This window comes from Eucyclogobius newberryi, unplaced genomic scaffold (assembly GCF_026437365.1).
Source record: "Eucyclogobius newberryi isolate DKJ021-1_F unplaced genomic scaffold, fEucNew1.0.hap1 SCAF_7, whole genome shotgun sequence".
NCBI classification, from domain to species: Eukaryota; Metazoa; Chordata; class Actinopteri; order Gobiiformes; family Gobiidae; genus Eucyclogobius; species Eucyclogobius newberryi.
This window is the reverse complement of record NW_027316389.1, coordinates 19,879,745-19,899,599: the sequence shown is the minus strand read 5'-3', so window position 1 is coordinate 19,899,599 and position 19,855 is coordinate 19,879,745. Positions and strand designations below refer to the sequence as shown.

The window sequence follows — 19,855 nt, the reverse complement described above, 5'->3', positions numbered from 1 at the left end:
GGACCTGTTGCAGTTCAGTCGCAGTAGCGTGGACCTGTTACAGTTCAGTCGCAGTAGCGTGGACCTGTTGCAGTTCAGTCGCAGTAGCGTGGACCTGTTGCAGTTCAGTCGCAGTAGCGTGGACCTGTTGCAGTTCAGTCGCAGTAGCGTGGACCTGTTGCAGTTCAGTCGCAGTAGCGTAGACCTGTTGCAGTTGTTCAGTCGCAGTAGCGTGGACCTGTTGCAGTTCAGTCGCAGTAGCGTTGACACAGTCAGAGCTCACAGCAGCTTCACTCTGTCATGTTAATACTTTATCACGCTCTACTGAGACCTGACCTGTGTTTTTACCCGTTAGCTGCTGATCTGTCCAGGTTTGTCTCACAGAGTTATCGTCACTGAAGTTTGTTTTCTTGTTGTTAGCTCTGCAGTATGGCCGTTTGTAGCCCAGGGTTAGGAGTTAGGCCTTAGGTGTAAGGTTTATGGCCTCTCTAATGATAATTGATGTAGCTGGGACAAAAACATGTGCTTAAAGGGCCTATAACAGATTTGTACGATTGTCCAATTGTGACTTTATTCGGTGTATTTTTGGAGAAAAGTTGAAAAATCTGTAGAAAATTACAGGAAGTGACATCACACTAGGTACGACTCATTCCAGACAAGGTTTATGCATAAATTACACACATCTACACAATATAATCCAACAAAATAAAGTCACTCTCATATATTTTCATTCGTCAAATAAACTAAATTGTGCCATCAGTTTATTCTCAATGTTTGCTGTGTAATTTCCTAGTGGATGCCATCAGTTACAAACAGGAAGTGAAATTATAAACCTAAAAAAATGAACTATTCTGGGATAATATTTTTATAATTTTTTAGACATTTTAAACATATAAATCTTAACTGGTTTTGTACTGGTTTTTACTCGGTGAACATTAAGCATTTTAACCGAAGGAGGCAAGACACGGACAAAATGGTGACAAACGAGCTTGGTGCTGGGTGTTTGATTATTGAGTAAATGAAATAATGACTGGATGAATACTGTTCTGAAGAATGAAGCGAACTCCAAGTGTAGTTATTATTTTGTCCCTTCTCTTTATTTCAATTACCATCAACATCACCATTTGTACCGTATTTTCCAGACTATAAGTCGCACCAGCCAAAAAATGCATAATAGAGAAGAAAAAAACACATATAAGTTGCACTGGAATATGAAATGCGGTTGCAAGTGTGAAAATAACAAATAATATCACATATAAGTTTCTCCCGAGTATAAGTTTAAATTTAAGTATAAGTTGCACCCCGGCCTAAGCTATGAAAAAAGGTGCGATTTATAGTCTGGAGAATACGGTATTTGTTTTTACCACTTCATCAGTGCCACCGCAACCACTTTTTTAACCACGTCAAGGCCCAGAAATCAGACACTAATCAAGATTTTGGCGTGACGATTGTCTAAACAGTTACAATTATGTGGCCGGTTTATGAAATTAGACCTTCGGAATTTTAACGTGAAGTTGATTTGGCATAAACGCCCAGGTAAAAGCTCTCGACATCCTCTTCCTATGGGACGTGGGTTACATCGGCACTGCGCGGCGAAACGTACTCTTGCTCTTGAAGGGCGTTGACCTTGCAGGGCTTAATGGACGTCGGGCGATGTGTGCGTCTCGGTATGCCGTCCGGATGTGTCTACAACGCCATGCTCAACATCACAAACGGGGGATTGGAGCTTGTCGGGGATTACCGCGGCGGTTTTTAAGGCTTTTCATTAAATTGCTTTATCGGGAAACAACAACAACAACAACGGAATGGCGGCAAACGCGTTTAGGATGAGAGGCCATCTCCGAGCAGGTCATGCGTTCAGCCTCTTTGTGTTGCGGGCATGTGATGCTTGCTCGTTTGTCAGGACTGAATAAATGTTGTCGATCTCCGCAAGAATTATACTGTGTTTGTAACTTTGTCCATTTCGTCCAGTTTGGAAGTAACAACCATTTATAGTTTAGTAAATGGTTTTGCTTACTAACAATTCATTATCAAGGAGGCTCGATATATTCTGGAGGAAGTTTAAAGGTGCACTTTAACGGTGCAACTTTTTCTCTAGAATGTTCCGCAGTAAGGACTTAAACTTACAGATAGTGCATTTATTCAATTTTGGGTATTGCTGAAAATGCCTTGAACATGCATTTACCGCACTTGTCAGAAGCTCGAGGCTTCTCGGGCTCGACTCTTTGCCGATTGTCTCTCTTCTTTCTCCCCATGTCACGCTGCAACTTTCTTGTCTAATAAAGCCTTCGGGTCAAAAAAATAAATACAAAAATGTAACTAAATAATGATTCATGAGACAACCAGGCGGACCCTTTTGTTTAAGCTACTCCTAGTCCTTCCTGGAGGTTTCATTTAATCAAAATGACAAGTACATAGTCTTTTTAAAAATGATTTTAGTATTATTTCGTTGGGTATGCTCATGTCACCTTTATTTAAGTCTCTTTGCCGTTCAGAATCTCATTTACAGGGGTGTCCTATCTCCAGAATATAGGGTTAACTCAAAACGCCTGATGCAGACACGGGGAGAACATGCAAACGCCACACAGAACGACCCCAACGCAATCAGGGAATTCAACTCGGAGTCAGAACCAATGGCCTGAGATTGGAGAAGAAATATATTCCATGGAGAGATTGATGGTGCCCCAATATTTGCAGTTGTAGTTCAATAAAAAAAAAATGGCTTAAGGCTTTATGGAAGATTTTTCGGCGATTTGAGAACTCAGAAGTGCGCACTCCCCCCGTGCGGACTGATACAACACACACGTGCATCGCATCTCTCGTCTCCCTTAGATTTCCGTCTCTTCAGAGACAGTTCGAACAGTCTTTTTTGTCCCGTACACTGAGGGAACTATATTATGATAGATCCATGCACTTAGACACGCGGAAACGTGCTGCTCTCCTGGGGACGAGCCGCACACGGCTGCAGGTGAGCGGTAGGTGCATTTTATGATTGATACGTGGCAGGACTAATCGGCAGTCCACGCCACGAGGAAATAAGACTCAGATTTGGGCAAAAAAAATCGTCCATTATGCCTTCAAGTAAAAAAAATAAACAAAATAAATACCGTATTTCCCGGACACTAAGTCGCACCAGCCAAAAAATGCATAATAGAGATGATAAAAACATACATAAGTCGCACTGGAGTATGAAATGCGGTTGCAAGTGTGAAAATAACAAATAATATCACATATAAGTTGCTCCGGAGTATAAGTATAAGTATAAATATAAAGTATAAGTTGCACCCAAGCCAAAACTGTGAAAAAAGGTGCGACTTATAGTCCCGGAAAATACGGTAAAATCTATGTTGGAAAAGGATAAGGTTAAGGTAGACTTTATTGTCTCCATAGAAAAAAATATTCCTCATCTTTCAGAGGAAATGCTTTGGCGATGTGGTGCCCCATAAAGCAATGATAACATAAAAATAAACCACGGTAAACTTAGACTGACTGAACTCGGCACCTTCTCGTTTTGAGGCACCACCGACTAAACTACTGACAGTGATCTCGGCCCAACGTTTACCCCGCCGATGTCTAATATTCTGAATCGTTTCAGAAAACAACAAAACCACAGCCTTCTTTTTAAAATGGGCTGCAATTTCACATCTATCTCTGTAGCCCGTCCATTTATCCAGGGATTTTGCATTCCGGCTATAATACTCTCCTCCTTCATGAATAAATAAATGATCTTCTGCGGTGACAGGGACAAACTGGCTTTGGAATAGCAAGATGGCCGCCGCATTGACATCCTCAAGCAGGGAGCATAAATCAAGGAAACGCTTAAAAACGTCACATAAAATACTTTTCCGAGCAGTCGTCTATTTAATTTGTAAGCTCTTTATCCTTCGCGGGGCCGGGCGAGGTTTTGTTTGACACCGTCGACAGTGGAAATCCTCTTACTTTGAACGTTATGGGGTCAGCGGTGGCGACGGACAGAGTTCAGACGGATGGGGCTGAGGGGAATCTGGGGAAAAGATAAGACTAAAACCGAGGGGGGAAAGGTCTGCAAAAGGGGGTTCAGGGGGTGTGAAAGACGTGCAATGAGCATAAGTCGACCAATTTCCTGTATAATATTAAAATACAAAAAAAAATGTGGGTATGTATTACGATTTTATGTTTTAGTCGGTTTCTGGAATCGATCGCTCACGTTAGAAAACCACTACATTTTACATACACAAGTTGTTTTCATCGCCGTAATCGAGGTAAAGTAAGATGCTTGGATGATTTATGTATATTTGCAATTAATTCTGTTGGTTCTCATGGAATTCGACCATAACTTATAGTATTTCTGAATCATTTCCATTTGTACTGGTTTTGTTCTGGCACTGACAACAGACTTCAAAGTACAAATATTGATGACTTTTTGGAGCTTTTAACCATTCTTTTGTTTTTAAAGATGTTTTTGGCCCGTAGGCTTTATTAGACAGTAGAGGAAATTGGGATGAGAGAGAAGGGAGGACATCATACAGTAATTTTCGTAATCGAGATTCAACCTCACGACACTTTGAGCCTGGTGTACATGTGCTGTGCCTTAACCACTCGACCACCGGGCTGCACGGAGCTTTTAACCGTTCTAAAAACCTACCAGGAGTTGTTTTCGTGAATCCTGTACGTCTCCAGGACTCTGGAACGAGCAATTCGGATAACAGAACCTCCCACCACAAGAACAGTTTCTTTCCCTTTCCCTCATGAACACTTCTTAAACAATGTCACTTTAACCATAATAATCACTCACTGCACTGTTCACTTTCTGCTCTACATCTGTAAATGTAACTGTAAATTGTGTGTACCTAGTAAGCCTATTTTATCTTATAGTACATTTCAATAGTTTTTCTTTAATGCATGCCTTATTTCATTTGATGTAAATTGCTTTTATTACTGTTCATTGTTGTATGTTGCACCGAATCACCAAAGCATGTTCACTGCAACTTCACTCAGCGCTCAAAAACTGTTGTTGCGTCACAGGTAAAAATCCAGACGAATTCTGCAGTTTTTAAGTCCGTAAACCGTATCGACCGCGACTCGGTCTGCGGTCAAAATGTACTCACAGCGAACGCCGGCTTCATTAACTTTCTTTTGTATGCATTTTTTTCATGGTTCATGTCGCCAACACTACATCATTGCTTGAAATAACTGAGATGTGGTTTGTAAAGTGTGTGGGGAATGTGAAATGCTAATCACAGAGTGACCAAAAGCATCATTAAAAGCCAAAGGGAAAGCATAATAACCCACTTTAAATTATGCATATGTTTGTTTTAAGGCGTCCAACTTGACCATGCAAGGCTTGCATGTCTAAATAGCTCAACAAGCCAGAATTATGCATGAATTTAGGGGGTTTAATGTATTCTAAAGTCACCAAAATTAAAGTTAAAATGAGTGATTGAAGCTCTTTGTGGCAACAGAAACGCAGTGATGTCTTTAAGTATTTCCCGTCCACTTGATTTATTATTTCTCCTTTCTTTGTCCATCCTCCAAATCCGTCTTACGCTACTCCAGGCCTCATGCAAATCCAGAACAGAAGAATGACTTATAGCCTCGGTTAAATAATGTATTCTGGGTAGAAGAGAGAATATGAATGAGGTAGAACAACGGTCTTGGTGAGCCCTGCTGGCAAAAAACTTTTAAAACAAGCGATTTAACGTTGCGATGCGTTCTTGTCCTGCAATGACTTTGTTGCAACCTTTTAACAGTGAAAAAAAACCCCAGCCTACAGAAGTCGATTTGCGATTACCACGGTAATATAGCTGCCATCTTGTTTTATGGTATGTCCAGCATCTTGTTCTGTTATTAGAGCTGGTTTAGCCAAAATCGCCTGCATGTGTTTAACTCCTGTTTGGCCTTTGCTGTAATAGGAAGTAAGTGTGTGGCCGATTAGCATTACAGCAATAATCTTTTAATGACACAGTCCAGTGGAAGCATGGCTCTAATCCCAGATCCTTTGGGACTCGATACCATTTTGGTTTGCTTATACAACTGCAATTGAATGAACGACAACAAATGTACGTTTTGAGCTTGTTTACTGTCGTTTTTGTCCAAAACCTAAAGCTGGAGTTGAGTTTTAAATCAATCGTTCATGTTGGAGGAAACTTGGAGCGCTGATGACTCTTTGTGAGATCGTTAGCTAATTGGGAAAGGCTCCTTTGTGTTCATATTACCGACCCGTTTGATGATAATTGATCATTTATCTGTTACAATGTTATTCAGAAGCAGAGGGCAAATGCGCCTTCTCCTGGCAAACATGTTGTATTTTATGTTAAAAATTGAAGACTGATCCAATTTCACTTAGTTGGAAAACATCAATAGATATCTTGGGCAGTGGTTCTTAAACTTTTATACCAAACAGCACTTTGTCCGCCCGTCCATCCGTCTGTGAGAGTCAGATCTCCTTCACTGTGCACTTCTGCCAAAGGTTTCTACTTTTCTCCAAAGGGTTTTGTAGTGTTTTTCTTGCCGAGAAGGAGGGTATGAGGACAGGGGATGCTGGGACATTGTTGAATCTGTTTTTCACTGTCGCCCTTCGAGTCAGCTGCAGTTGTGATTTTAGGCGTTACAAAAATAAATTGAATTGAATCTGGCATTTCCAAGTACCACTAGATCCAAACTCAGACTATATCAGGCCTAAATTGGAGCTAAACTTAGACTAAACCAGGTCTAACGTGAGACTAAACGATGAAAATTATAGTCCTAGGTAAAGATTATGAATAGATTTCCCTCAAAATCTCCAAATGCCAAGTGTACCACAGTTTGAGAAACACTGGGCTGAGGCGTTCAAAAGGTATTTCAAAACAATTAAACGTACATTGAATTCACACCGCTGAGTCAGGTCTATGGAGCGGCAAAACTGAACGCATACGTTCTGAATTTAATCAAAAATACAGGCCATTAACCAACTGACCAAAATGTACAAAATGGACACGGCTACTTTCTTACACTGGAAAAAGTGGGACAAACGCCAGGCAATATGAGCCGGGTGCTTTTGTTTGTCTTCCCAGTGTCATGTTTGCAGCTGCCGTTCTTATTTTCACATCAAAACAGACCAAAAAAATACCGTTAATTCAATATTTTTCCTCCCGATTCCTACCCGCAACCAATACACTTGCAGCCGCGCCAGGCACATCTTTTCGGGGCGCGTTCTCCCGTCTCCAGCCGTCGGCGCCCTGACGACTATCTCCGCGCATTTGACAGGCAATCTCTCTCTCTCCCAACGCCTGGCCTGCGCAAAAGTGTCGACGCTAACAAAACGCGCGACAGCTCCTCACTCGTGCTAACGCCGCGCCCACACACAGAGAAGCGGCGTCTATCGGTTTTATTATTATTCCTGGTACATCACAACCGGGGCGTGTCTCTGGGGGAAGGGCCCTGACAGAAAGCCCGGGGACGAGAGCGCGAGAGCGTAAAGAGCCTCGGACTCGCGGGCTTCCGAAGAATAGATGGGTTAGCGAAGAATAGATGGGTTAGCGAAATCGAAAAAAAGAAAAAGGGATCCGTCAAATGTGTTTTTTTTTCCCGCTTGCGGCGACGGCGTGACAAAACCGTAGCAACGCTGAGATGACACAAGGGTGACAAGTGGGCTCCTTCCTTTTGCCTTTACAAATCGGACAGAAATGTGGAGAAAACACGTTTGCGTAAAGGCAGAGAAACATGATTGCGATTGGGTTAGTTTAGAGCAAGAATCTTTTATAAACACGTGGAGAAACATAAGCCTGGAAGAGTTTGTGCGCGATTGTGATCCGATTTGCAACAAAAACATAAAAATGTGTAAAAATTAGTCGATACGTCGAGAGTTTTTGCTAAACGTTTCCGCAAACATTAAGTTTGAAAGATTTGACGCATTAAATGAAGATAAGTCTGTTATCTTAAGTTCGGGAGCAGGGCGACACCCCTTTCACGCCCCTTCCTGCGGCTACACTATTTAAACATCCAGATCACACACACGGTGTTCATGACTTTGTGCTTCTCCCTCCCACCTTCTTTTAACCATTGTAATCATTCAAATTCATTTCCCAGATGGGTGTATCGAGGCCCGGGAGCCTATAGAAGCCCAAAAACGGCATCCATTTCTGTACTTTTGTGTTATTCATGTTTCTCGTACGCCAATAAACACTTTGCATCGTAGGTGTTGTGGTCCTTGCCAGTGAACAGCGGTTCTTCTTGACATAAAGCGGATTTGTGACACGTGAAAGTGGTGCTGGACGTTCAGGACGAAGCTACTAAGCATGATTACGACATGAAGTGATTCAAAAAGACTTTTGGTCGGAGATTGGCACAAAAATCCCAATATAGCAAGACGTAGTGTATTATTCTAGGCATCGGTACGGTTAAATCTCGTGAAATGCCGCAAAACCTCAACTTTTTCTGATTATATTTGGCCAAACAAAAAGTATTCCTCTGAAATTTGGAACTAACAATTGGTTTAAAATCTAGCGTTTGGCGGCGTGACCAATCTTCTCTGTTTGGCCGAACGAGGTGGGTAAATTGTTGAGTGTCTAAAGGGTTTTCCGGACGAGTGGCTCCTCATCGAACTCATTCTCTTTTCTGAATCATCTGCCGTTTCTACAGTGTTCTCCTGTCGAGGCGTGTGCAATGAAACGCACGGGAAGAAAAGGTGTTTTGTTTGTGTTAACGTGAATTCGCCAATCCACGATATTTGCACATTTCAGCGTTGAATCTTTAAATCTCCAGCAGAGACCGGAATTCAGTTTGAGCTGAGTGACTACTTAAAGGAAAGACATAACGCTTTATTTGAACACTCGAGTGTGAAGAGAGCGCTGCATAAATGTGATTACACTGCTCCGTTATTGGTTGTCTGTGTAAGCCCCCGGGGGTCCAGGTAGCTTCTTTGATTATATTGAGCAGTGCACAGTTAGGACAGTAGTTGAACTTGTAGTCATTATAGATCCTTGTATCATATGAAAAAAAAACATTGAATTGGTGCTAAATTGACCCCAAATTATTGGCTGTTCTGGATTAAAAAAGAAAAAAAACTATCCTGGCATCGACCATGAAACAAACTATGTCGATCGATCTTTGTTCCTGATTTAACTTTTCTCCACAGGCGCCATTTTAAGGACTTTTAACCATTTAAAATATGCAATATTTAACTTTGAATTCTAAAGATGTGTTCTTAAAGGCTATGTAACGATAGTAGTTGTAGTAGCAGTAGAAAAAGTAATAGTTGTAGTTTGGTAGTTGTTATAGTTGTAGTAGAAGTAGTAGTAGTAGTTGTAGAAGTAGTTGTAGAAGTAGTAGTATTTGTAGTAGTAGAAGAAAATTAGTCGTTGGTGTTTTAGTAGTAGTAGTAGTAGTAGTAGTAGTAGTAGTAGTAGTAGTAGTAGTAGTAGTAGTAGTAGTAGTAAAAGAAGAAGTTGTAGTAGTTGTGGAAGTAGTTGTGGGTGTTGTAGTAGTTGTAGAAGTAGTTGTAGTAGTTGTAGAAGTAGTTGTAGTAGTTGTGGAAGTAGTTGTGGGTGTTGTAGTAGTTGTAGAAGTAGTTGTAGTAGTTGTAGAAGTAGTTGTAGTTGTAGTAGTTGTAGAAGTAGTTGTAGAAGTAGTAGTATTTGTAGTAGTAGAAGAAAATTAGTCGTTGGTGTTTTAGTAGTAGTAGTAGTAGTAGTAGTAGTAGTAGTAGTAGTAGTAGTAGTAGTAGTAGTAGTAGTAGTAAAAGAAGAAGTTGTAGTAGTTGTGGAAGTAGTTGTGGGTGTTGTAGTAGTTGTAGAAGTAGTTGTAGTAGTTGTAGAAGTAGTTGTAGTAGTTGTGGAAGTAGTTGTGGGTGTTGTAGTAGTTGTAGAAGTAGTTGTAGTAGTTGTAGAAGTAGTTGTAGTTGTAGTAGTTGTAGAAGTAGTTGTAGGTGTTGTAGTTGTAGAAGTACTTGTAGAAGTAGTTGTAGGTGTTGTAGTTGTAGAAGTACTTGTAGAAGTAGTTGTAGTAGTTGTAGAAGTAGTTGTGGCTGTAGTAGTTGTAGTTGTAGAAGTAGTTGTAGTAGTTGTAGAAGTAGTTGTAGTTGTAGTAGTTGTAGAAGTCACTGTAGGTGTTGTAATTATAGAAGTATTTGTAGTTGTAGTAGTTGTAGAAGTAGCTGTTGGTGTTGTAGTTGTAGAAGTACTTGTAGTTGTGGTAGTTGTTGAAGTTGCTGTAGGTGTTGTAGTAGTTGTAGAAGTAGTTATAGTTGTAGTAGTTGTAGAAGTACTTGTAGTTGTAGTAGTTGTAGAAGTCGCTGTAGGTGTTGTAGTAGTTGTAGAAGTAGTTATAGTTGCAGTAGTTGTAGAAGTACTTGTAGTTGTGGTAGTTGTAGAAGTCGCTGTAGGTGTTGTAGTAGTTGTAGAAGTAGTTATAGTTGCAGTAGTTGTAGAAGTACTTGTAGTTGTGGTAGTTGTTGAAGTTGCTGTAGGTGTTGTAGAAGTACTTTTCTGTGAGTCAAAGAGTGTAATACTCCAGCTCCTGTTTGCTCTTCCAGCTCACTGTCCCTCGCTGCTCTGAGTGATTGAATCCACAGTTGACCTGTTGGACCAGCTGGCGTATATAAAATTCACATTTGGAGTGGAAAATGAATAATAATATCGGCGCTGGACCTAAAAGCCTGCGATTGCCGTGGAAAAGGGCACTGACAGCTCCCATAGACCGGCCTAATGCATGTTGAGAGGATGGTTCCCACAAATTAAAATCCATATCAATTACTGCCGTCTCCACTGACTCACGGCGTAAGAGGCGTTTTACTGTTAAATGCCAGCCGCTAGGTGAACACCATCAAAAATACATTAGCCCTGTTTAAAGCCGCGCAGGTCAGAGTCTGTCAAGGAAGAAAAAAAGTATGAAATGACGGGAAAGTGATTGTACTCGATACTCGTACATTTAAGGAATATTTTAATGCTGACGTACGTGATTTTGTTGTGGGAGCGCGTTTAAAAATCCAACAAACTCTTCCCTAGTTCTCATAAAACAGCTTTCAATCAATGCAATATTTAACATTTGGATTCAGACACTAAGTACTATCTGTTTTTGTCACAAAGTACTGCTTTTATGATACGATCTATAAACGCTAACAATTTATAATAACTGCACTTATTCCTGCCTTAGTAAATCATGAACAAAGGCTTAATTCCCAGTGAACAAATAGTTTATTAAGAAGGATTCAGGCTTAGTAACTATTTAACTACTACTCTAACCTTTTCCTAACGTTAATTAAGTAGTTTCTTAGCCTTAATCAAGCTTAATAAATAATTTGTTCCTTATTAATTAAGGCTTTGCTCATGCTTTGTTAAGACAAATTAAAGTGTAGTTATTATAAATTGGTACCGATTAACTATATTTACTCATTTGCAACAAAAAAGTCAGCTTTTAAATAATGATTTACTGTGTTTTGCGCTGAAACTACTAAGTAATGTCCCTTTAGCGGCTTTCAAAGCGATTGACAAATAATATAAAATGAGGTTTAGTCCTGTTTTAGTTGAGTTTTATTCCATGTTAAGATCATGTTAACACATACATTTAACCTGGTTTAGTCCTAGAAGTTTAGATATTGGTCTAAAAACATATATAATTTGCACTAAACACTATCCACAATATGTTCAAACCCGAGCCCAGTTCACCTGAAAAAACTGGAACACATTAAAATTCCAAATGATATGATCCCACTGCACGATGCATTCACTCGAAAAACTGAAAACTGCTATCTTTCTTTCCAAATCAAACTAAGCGAATACATAAATGGAGCATCTGTTGTTTGGTGTAAGTCACATGGACGCGAGTGGGTGAGTGGGCTGTTTTGTTCTTTTTGGCAGTGATGGACCGACGTATTCAGCGTTTGCTTTTGAACAAGTCTGAACTTCTGAGGCTCTCTGGTTGCACAATATGCACAAGTGTGATATCGACTCATTCCAAACTGAATCCTGATCGGCAAAGTGCATACATATTCAAAAACGACTACAAAATCAGAGCGAGTTCTGCAGGAAAAATATGTTGAGTTTTTTTTTCGTAACACGTGTGAAAATGCCCATTATTCACAAGGAAATGGCCGCCAGGAGAATAAAGCCAATAAAGGTCAATAAAGCCATGCACACAGTATTTGACATTATGTACGTGGGCCTCAGAACTACTGCCATGGACACAATGAACAGATACTTGGCAACATACTCCTAGCAACGGTGAAAAAGGCAATCACAAAAAAAATATGACACAAACTGCACTGAAAATCAAGGACTGGACATTATAACATTATTTTTGACACACGTAAAATGTTAAAAAAAAATCACATTTATCTGAAAATGGACAAATTTGGACAAAGTGGGACGTTTGGTTTAGGTTTATTTGTGCCTTGATTTTTCTTTTCTCTTCTCATTAATTGGATGTCTGCTTATTTGGATTTTTGTCCTCCTTTCTCTCTCTGGTCCTGTTTTGTTTCATTGTGTAATTTTTGATGTACAATATATTTGTAAAACTTAAAAAAAGAAGAACAAAAATGATATAAAAAACTGATACTTACCATATTTTTCGGACTATAAGCCGCACCTTTTTTCATAGTTTTGACCCTGGGTGCGACTTATACTCCAGAGCGACTTATATGTGGTATTAGTTATTTAGTTATTTTCACACTGGCAACCACAAGAGGGCGCTCTAGGCTCTAAGCGACGCAGAAGAAGAATCTGCACTTCCTCTACCTCCAGAGTTGGCTCAGTTGTTTAGAAGTGACACAGAGGAAGAAGAATTAATTTAGTGATTTAGTGATACATTTCCCCAAAAAATGCGACTCATACTCTGGTGCAACTTATAGTCCGGAAAATACGGTACTCAATGTTCTACAATACAAAACGCTTTACTACTATATTTAAATTGATGTTTACAATTTGGTAATAATGGTTTAATAATAGAGGTGGAATACAGACATAAAAACATTGATAATATTGCAGTTCTTGTTTTGGAGATGTACCAAATTAGAGTATATCGTCTGCAATTACCTCCAAAAGAGACAGAAACATCTAGTGTAATCTCAAAAGAGAATATTAAAGTGATATTTCTACCCTTTTGTGCGTTGTTTTATGGTCCATTCAGCTTTCGTGCGACACTTGAACCTCAACCAAGACATTTGCAGACACATTTCAGCACATTCTTGACACTCAATACACAATATTGCAGTACTTTTTACACAGTTTATTTGTACTTTGTGTAGTTTGAATCTGCTCTCCATGTCTGGTTTCATAATTCTGCTCATCAGAACTAAAGCTAGCACTTGATAAAGCACATTTGTGTGTTTTTGTTACTGCCGCTGACTTTGTGAGATCAAACTGGCAAAAAGCCGATATGAATATAGATAACAAATGTATTTACATAATTCCTCAATACATTAACTTGATCTGGTGACAAACCGCCGTATTTCCAGTGACTATGACTGTATTTGTTCAGCCGACAGACTTAGCAAAACAAAGCTAGCGCACGTTAGCATCAGCACGGCACTCGCGTCCAAACCGAAAATATTAGATTATATTTACTGTTCATAATGCATTTAATATCATCCAAAGCCAATACATTACATACGGAGTAGTGAAAATATGACATAGAAATGCAGAGAAGTTAAATGAATGCAGACAAATTGAGGATAAATCGAGAATTTTGTTTTGTTTACTTTAGCTTTAGCCACGTCTCATAGCGTAACAAACTTACTTGTTACTAAATGTATTTTTGTGAACTGCTGACATTTTATTTCAGTATAATTTAATTTTATTGTATTGTATTTTTTATTATTAATTTATTTTTACATTTAATTTGTATTTTATTTCATTGCTACGGTAATTATTTTTGCGTGCCCCGCTAATGCACTTGTGTGTGTTGTCCATGTGTTTAAGTATCTGTATAAAATGTACTACGTTTTAAAGTTGTTTTTGATAATAAGAGCGAGTAAAAAAGCTAGACAAGCGTTACAGAACTGCGACCATCTCTACAAGACGTTAGCGCGCTCGTACCTGCTCAACATTTGTATATTTCGATAGCATAAATCCGCTCCCAAACACAAGCTGAAGCGATGCCGTCGCCGAGAATACGTTATTCCGCTCGCCTCGGAAATCCATCAGAATACATACAGCTCTTCCCTCCCGCGCGCACAAATCTCTCGTCCCCGCCGCTCTTAGCTCTGAGTAGTGTAATGATGCTATTTTGGTGACACGGCGGCGAAACAGACTGTTGGATTTGCACATGCGGCGCGCGATAATTCTCCTCACTGTCATCGAAGGAGCGTTCCGAGATTACATTGGAGCGAGTGCCATCCGTCTTCCCGCTCCCGTGACCCTTTGGTGAACCCTCAGACGGGAAAGGAGAAGGGGAAAAAACACACGCCAAAAAACTACCACGTCGTTTCTGTCTCACAGGTTATTATTATTCTCTCGCCCCGACTCATTAGAGATCGAATTTGATTGGGTTCGTCAATGCCCCTCCTGGTCAGTAGCTTAAGGCGACTTCTGCGCTCGGGAAAGGAAAGGAATATGGTTTACGGCATTCTGAATGTCAATCCGGATGTATTAGTTCAGATTTATGGGGATGTGTGACTATAGAGGCTTTCTGAGCAGTCATGGCAGCGCTGCACTAGCTTGTGTTTAATTGGGTTTATTTGTAGAGCATAATTTGTACAAAAAAGATCACAACGCAAACGGATAAAAAGTCAAAAAGAACGGTTTTCCGTGATTTAAACTTTGAGCAATAGGACAACAAATATGAATCACAATAAGGCGAGTTTGTTACATGGTTCTAATGAGGTCCTTGACGAGCGGAGCAGCCGACCGAGCGTGAGCCAGACCAAAACAGGAAGTGGAACTTGTAATTGAATAGAACGAGGATAACGCTGTTTGCAATGGTTGTGATAAGAATATTGGTGAGTTTCTGCAACAGTCGGAATGTGGGCGTGCCATTATGTATGTGTTTTTTTGCTTTGGTTTGGACTCATGTCATTGTCAGTCAATATCTAATCCTGATTTTGTGTTGTGTTTCCATTTTTGTTTGTCGTTTTTTTATAGGATTTATTTTTTCATGACTTTCTTTTTCAGTAAAAGCATTCGTCATCACACACCAAACTGAAATGAATGTTTTTTACACTCTTTCAAAAGCAACAATAACAACCAGTGGCATTCACAACCCTGAAAAACATAAAAAAAATAGGCTTCCATTATATAGCCTCATGTCTAATGTTTGGTTTTATTTTGAAATGACTTTTATCATTTACCACTGTGTCTGAAGGATCGAGCCTTGTTTAAGACAGTTGTATCCATTTTCAATCATGTGGGGACTCCAAGAAATTCCCCTGGTTCTCAGCCTCCTGCTGGTGCCAGAGTCAGGACTAAACATGGACCGGCCTCCTGCTGGTGCCAGAGTCAGGACTAAACATGGACCGGCCTCCTGCTGGTGCCCAGAGTCAGGACTAAACATGGACCGGCCTCCTGCTGGTGCCCAGAGTCAGGACTAAACATGGACCGGCCTCCTGCTGGTGCCAGAGTCAGGACTAAACATGGACCGGCCTCCTGCTGGTGCCAGAGTCAGGACTAAACATGGACCGGCCTCCTGCTGGTGCCAGAGTCAGGACTAAACATGGGGAATCTGCATTTCAGTTTTATGCAGCAAAAAATCTGGAACATTCTTCCTGAAGATGTGAGACAGGTTCTACTCTGACAATGTTCAAATCTAAGATAAAACAGTTTGTTAAGCTGTGGATATGACTGAAATGATTGTATTTGCACTCTTCTATTGTAAACTTCTATTATATGTCTTAAACTGTTTTGTGATCTTAATGCATTTTCCCCTGTTGTGTGAAGAACTTTGATTTGGCGTTCCGAGCACCATCAGATCTAAATCAGGTCTATAACAGGATTATTGCAGGTCTAAATAGGGAATACGCCATTGCCACAGTAATTTTGATTAAGAAATGACTTAAGGAGGAGCAAAACTGTGACATTAATCTACTAAAAATGACTAGAACAGAATTAGTGTTCGTGTACCAGCAGCAGTACATGTACCACCGTTTGAGAAACGTTATATATCTTTTTACATATATTCTTTCATTACAGATGTGTGATTGCTCTCAAAATCCTTGAAAAGATGCATTTTGACAAATTATCAATCCAAACTTTCCATTATCCTTAGTGACGGTGCAACGTGTGTTTTTGTGATCGTACAGTGTCGTTAAAATACTGTTTATTCCTCTGTTTTAGGCGACATCCCGCTCTGACTAATGGATGGTGCCTTAAAGTGGAAACTGAGATCACAAACACATCATTGAGGTAAGACTCGCTTTTAAAATCCTTTTTATTCTCCAAGCTTTTTGTCACTTGTTGAACGACGATTGCTTATTTCCAGATGGTTGTTTTTTGCTTGTGCTAAAGTGTGGGATTGTGTGGCTTTTGAATGCGTTTCTTCAGCAGCGTTTGTTAAATCTGAACACGAGTTTGGGCTAAACGACAGGACAAAAGGACAAATCATGATTTGATTTAATTTGTTCATGGTTTATGTCTTACACACACAAAAAAATAAAATGTCAATCAGTATTAATTTTCTGAGCAGGCGTTAAATACCGTATTTTCCGGACTATTAGTCGCATATTCTTTCATTGTTTTGGCCGGGGTGCGACTTAGACTCAGAGCGATTTATATGATATTATTTGTTATTTTCACATGACAACCACAAGAGGGCGCTCTAGTCTCTAAGCGACACAGAAGAAGAATCTGCACTTCCTCTATCTCTGGAGTTTGTGGAGTTGTTTAGAAGTGACACAGAGGAAGAAGAATTCAATGGATTTAGTGATTTGGGGTAATACTGATGCTTTGGTAAACTTGTTAGCATGTTCTTTATGCTATAGTTATCTGAATAACTGTTAATATGTTACGTTAACATACCAGACACAAAAAAAATTGACTTATACTCTAGCACAATGTTTTTTCTTCTCTATTATGCTTTTTTTTTGGGCTGGTGCGCCTTACAATATACTCTGGTGCAACTTATACTCCGGAAAATACGGTAATTGTCTTTTAACACCAGCGTCTGAACTCGACTCAAAAACAACATGTGTTTTCTCTTATTGGCTCTTGGTTAGAGGTTTGTTAATCTGTTCATTTACAATTTGAATTCACTGCATCTCATTTAAATTTTGATCGATTGCACAGCCCCAGCTTCACGTCTTGCATTCATTTGCTTATTTTTCCTTCCCAAACAGTCTGAAATTGAAAATTCAGTACATTCTTGGGTTCAGAATGTTTTTCTTTTAAGTGGCTCCTCTCTTAGGAACTTATTTTTAAGCTGCTTGAATCTATTTGTCCCTGTTTTTTGGGCATGGGGGAAATGAATGATGCAATATTGACTGGTCTGTGAATAATGTCAGCTTTAAGATTTGTAGTTTATTTTTTCAAAAGTGAAAAAAACAAACTGAAAATGCATCTTATTACGTTATAAAAGGGGGATTTGGGGGATTGCGTTGCCAGTTTGCAATTGGAGAACAGCTTTTTCAGATGTGGTTGTGTTTTTCTTTTATTCCCCTTTTTATTTTTGCCGTGTACAATTCTGAATAATTTCCATTTTTGTACGCAAAGCTAAACCTACAGGTATTTTCCAGAGACGACACGTTTCTGAAGCTTTCTACAATGTTTTGTCGTTAAACCGGTGACGCCGCAGAAACTCGATGTTAGATGTTAGACAACTTAAAAAATGTGCCAAAAGTAGGAAATATGTCACTAGAAAACCACATTTTGGGGCAGATTTGAGAGATTGCGGCGCCAGTTTGTCGTTTAGCAAGGAAGACTTTAAGGATTGGAAAACTGTTGAGAATCCTTGCATCTTGTACAATGTTGAATTTATATTTGTAGTTGTGTAATATTTGAAGGAAAAAATAAATAAAAATACACAGCATTTTTTTTTAATTTCGTCATATATTTTCAGCTTTTTATAAATGACGTAATACCGTATTTTCCGGACTATAAGTCGCACCTTTTTTCCTAGTTTTGGTCGGGGTGCGACTAATACTTATATTTATGCCTATACTTATACTTTTACTCCGGAGCACCTTACCTATTTGTTATTTTCACACTTGCAACCCCATTTCATCCTCCAGTGCGACTTATATATGTTGTTTTTCTACTCTATTATGCATTTTTTGCTGGTGTGACTTATACTCGGGTGCGACATACTCCGGAAAATACAGTATTAATGTTACGGCGATAAATCGTGCATCGCATCTAGACATTTTTAGTAAACGATACGACCGCCCTGGCATCAAATCAAGTGTTTTTTTTATGTGTTCATCCTAAGGACAAGTTGCCGACTCAAAAACAGAGCAATGTAGTTTATTCGATCCAATGCAGTGAAGAAAGCTGTAAAGAACGGTACATAGGTGAGACTAAACAGCCTCTACACAAGAGGCTTTAACAGCACAGAAGAAATACTAGTTCAGGACCACAGAGCGCCGTGCATCTCCATCTTGAAGCCTCTAATCACTCGTTTGAAGACGGTGATGTGAAGGTTTTAAGCAGGGAGAAAAGATGGTTTGAAAGAGGAGTCAAGGAAGCTATTTTTGTTAAAAAAGAAAGACCTTCTTTAAACAGAAATGGAGGGCTAAGATTCAATCTTCCTGTTATCTATAATGGTATACTGAACCCCTGGAAAGGTAGAGGACCAGGACCAGGACATTTAGATGCTAATCAGGTACTCAGGGTGGTTGAGCCAGGGTCCCACAAAGACAAAGAGGATTCTAATAGCCCATTAAGATTCTGAATAGGCTAGCTCGGTAGATACAAGGGGGGAGTTTCTGTTGAAACAAACAACTCTTTCTACTTCAGGAAGGCTCCTCCCAATGGGCGGGTCTTACCACAGAACAGTATTAATATCGGAGTTCTCGATCTAAATTCTTTTATTGACAATGACTCTTGGATGAGAGTCGAAACGTCTATTTTTTCTAACTGAGTCCAGATGACTACAACTGAAGCTTTTTCTACTGTTTTTTTTTTACTACATGTGAAATATTCAACAGGTTTGTGTGATTTTATTCCCGGGAAACACATTGAATTTGCTCAAAGTGTATCAGTGTGAGACGGTGTGTTGTAAATATATATGGTGACTCTCATACGGGGGGATTTCTGGGCAGGGTTTTAAGGATTGGATGACCAGCTTAGTCCAGATGAAATCCCCCCAAAGATTGCACAATAACAACCACACACAAACACACACACACACACACACACACACACACACACACACACTCACACTTATAGTTGCTCTGGCGACTCAAAATACCGTCAGCATTTCTGCGGTTGTGCTTTCAGTTTGAAATGTGTAGTTTGGGTCATTTCTTTCTCAACGCAGGGCAAAGAAAACTGCACTGTATTATTATTTAGGCACAGAAATTCCTCAAACTTTATTTTAATGCCCTGATTGTTAGTTGTGTGAGGCAAGTTAATCGATTAATTGCGGGTTTAGTTATTGAATAAACTGTAAACCCTAACTGAAGTTTTGTGGATTGATCAAGGCAAGAAACATGTACATTTGGTGTTTTTGTCGATACAATTTTGTGAATAAATTCCATCAAAATGACCTCAATTGGCTTTATTTTAACTTCATGGGTCAAATTTTGTAAAAATCTCAAAAGAATAACTTATTGATTAGTAAAATAAGCATTCGTTGACAGCCCTAGTTTGCTTTTTATTTGCACTTGTTAAAAAATTCCCTTTTTTTTTGCGTTACATTTGAGCAGTCTAAGGTTAAAAAAAAAAAATATTAAATAATTATAAAAAAAAAAAAATGCATACAAATTGTTGTCTATTTTTGCTTTTGTTCTAAAATTGGTTAAAAAATTAAATAATTTTTACATGACAAAAATAACTAA

At 39.3% G+C, this 19,855-nt stretch overlaps 1 protein-coding gene across 1 annotated transcript in view; it reads left to right on the top strand.

Annotated features, from left to right (window-relative positions):
* Window positions 1–19,855, top strand: part of plxnb2b (plexin b2b) — a 253,304-nt gene that overhangs the window by 38,643 nt on the left and 194,806 nt on the right. Inside the window, exon 2 of the mRNA XM_072435874.1 lies at window positions 16,200–16,268. The gene's annotated coding sequence lies outside the window, so the exon portion shown is untranslated. The remainder of the gene's footprint in view (window positions 1–16,199; window positions 16,269–19,855) is intronic.